The sequence below is a fragment of the Prionailurus bengalensis genome, chromosome B2 (assembly GCF_016509475.1).
Source record: "Prionailurus bengalensis isolate Pbe53 chromosome B2, Fcat_Pben_1.1_paternal_pri, whole genome shotgun sequence".
Lineage (NCBI taxonomy): Eukaryota > Metazoa > Chordata > Mammalia > Carnivora > Felidae > Prionailurus > Prionailurus bengalensis.
Window position 1 is genome coordinate 50,552,395 of NC_057349.1, and position 2,909 is coordinate 50,555,303.

At 43.3% G+C, this 2,909-nt stretch overlaps 1 pseudogene; it reads left to right on the forward strand.

Moving 5' to 3' along the window:
- The first annotated feature begins 271 nt into the window (after window positions 1–271).
- LOC122488954 lies at window positions 272–1,827 on the forward strand (annotated as a pseudogene).
- The last annotated feature ends 1,082 nt before the right edge of the window (window positions 1,828–2,909 follow it).

The window sequence follows — 2,909 nt, forward strand, 5'->3', positions numbered from 1 at the left end:
TATGTATAAATATTAGGACTTGAACTCAAGTCTGTGCTCTTGCTTTATGCTAGATGTGCTTGTATCCCATCTGAACCCAGACCTCACAAATTTCCTAGGAACTTCAGAACATGATACTTCTGATTGAGATGTTAGCTGTTAATCATCTTTCACTAAGAGGGCATGATGAGGCGTGTTCTCTTACATTGACCCCCTAAGAGGCCTGCTGTAAGAAGCAACAACCTCTCCTTTTCCTGTCTGCCACCTGCTCAGCAGCCATAAAGCAGCAACCATGCACGAATTTATCCCCATTCACATTGGCCAGGCTGGTGTTAAGATTGGCAATGCCTGTTAGGAGTTCTATTGCCTGGAATACGGCATCCAGTCCAATGACCAGATGACAGGTGACAAGACCATTAAGGGAGGAGATGACCCCTAAATACCTTCTTCAGTGAGACAGGTGCTGGCAAGCACGTTCCCGGGGTGGTGTTTGTAGACCTGGAACCCACAGCCATTGATGAAGTTCACACTGGCCCTGGCCCCTACCTCCAGCTTTTCTACCCTGAGAAGCTCATCACAAGCAAGGAAGATGCTGCCAACCCGAAGGCACTACACCGTTGGCAAGGAGATCAGTGACCTTGTCTTGAACCGAATTTGGAAACTGGCCAACCAGTGTACAGGTCTTCAGGGCTTCTTGGTTTCCCATAGCTTTGGAAGGGGAACTGGTTCCAGGTTTACCTCCCTGCTGATGGAACATCTCTCTGTCAATTATGGCAAGAAGTCCAAGATGGAGTTCTCTATTTACCCAGCCCTCCAGGTTTCCATTGCTGTAGTTGAGCCCTACAACTCCATCTTCACTACACACACCACCCTGGAGCATTCTGATTGTGCCTTCATGGTAGATGATGAGGCCATCTATGACATCTGTCAAATAAACCTCGATACTGGGGCATCTGGGTGGCTCAGTCAGTTAAGCATCTGACGTCAGCTCAGATGATGATCTCACGGTTCGTGAGTTTGAGCCTCATGTCAGGCTCTGTGCTGACAGCTCAGAGTCTGAAGCCTGCTTCAGATTCTGTGTCTCCCTCTCTGCCCCTCCCCCATTCATGCTCGGTCTCTGTCAAAAATAAACATTAAAAAAAAGTTGTGTGTGTGTGGTTTTTTTTTTTTTTTGAACCTGGATATTGAATGCCCAACATACACTAACCTGAATAGTTTGATAGGTCAAATTGTGTCCTCGATCACTGCTTCCCTCAGATTTGATGGAGTCCTGAATGTTGATCTGACAGAACTCCGGACCCCACATCTACTTCTTTCTGACCACACATGCCCCTGTCATCTCTGCTGAGAAAGCCAACCATGAGCAGTTTTCTGTAGCAGAGATCACCAAGGCATGCTTTGAGCCAGCCAACCAGATGGTGAAATGGTAAATACATGGCTTGCTGCCTGTTGTACTGTGATGATGTGGTTCCCAAAGATGTCACTATTGTCAATGCCACCATCAAGACCAAGCGCACCATCCAGTTTGTGGACTTGTACCCACTGGATTCAAAGTTGACATTAATTACCAGCCTCCCACCGTGGTACCTGGTGGAGACCCGGCCAAAGTACAGAGAGTTGTGTGCATGCTGACCAACACCACAGTCATTGCTGAGGCCTGGGATCCCTTGGACCACAAGTTTGACCTGATATATACCAAGCATGCCTTTGTTCACTAGTATGTGGGTGAGGGAATGGAGGAAGGAGAGTCTTCTGAGGCTTGTGAGGACATGGCTGCCTGAGAAGGATTATGAGGAGGTTGCTGTGGATTCTGATGGAAGGAAAGGGTGAAAGGGAGAGGAATACTAAAGTTAAAAATGTTATAAAGATACTGCTTTTACAGGGAAGCTTCTTCTGTTTTAAGAATAAAGGTTGCACTCATAACTGGTGAAGAAATTGAATCAGTTACCAAAAATCTCCCAACAAATAAGACTTCTGGGCCAGATGGCTTCCCAGGGGAGTTCTAGCAGACTCATTCTATGAAGCCACCAGAGGCCTCACACAAAAAAGGAGAACTACAGGCCAATATCCCTGATGAATATGGATGCAAAAATTCTCAACAAGATACTAGCAAATCGAATTCAAAGCATATAAAAAATTATTCACCATGATCAAGTGGGATTCATTCCTGGGCTGCAGAGCTGGTTCAAAATTCACAAATCAATCAATGTGATACATCACATCAATAAAAGAAAGGATAAGAACCATATGATCCTGTCAATAGATGCAGAAAAAGCATTTGACAAAACATAGCATCCTTTCTTAATAAAAACCTTCAAGAAAGTCATGGTAGAAGGAACATACCTAGACATCATAAAAGCCATATATGAAAAGCCCACAGCTAATATCATCCTCAATGGGGAAAAACTGAGAGCTTTCCCCCTGAGTTCAGGAACACGACAGGGATGTCCATTCTCACCACTGTTGTTTAACATATTGTTGGAAGTCCTGGTGTCAGCAATCAGACAACAGAACGAAATAAAAGGCATCAAAATTGGCAAAGAAGAAGTCAAACTTTAAGTTTTTGCAGATGACATGATACTTTACATGGAAAACCCAAAAGACTCCACCAAAAGGCTGCTAGAACTGATACATGAATTCAACAAAGTTGCAGGGTGCAAAATCAATGTACAGAAATCGGTTGCATTTCTATACACCAATAATGAAGCAACAGAAAGAGAAATAAAGAAATAGATCCCATTTATAATTGCACCAAGAACCATAAAATACCTATGCATAAACCTAACCAAAGTTATAAAAGATCTGTATGTTGAAAACTATAGAAAACTTATGAAGGAAATTGAAGAAGACAAAGAAATGGAAAAACTTTCCATGCTCGTGGATTGGAGGAACAAATATTGTTAAAATGTCAATACTATCCAAAGCTATCT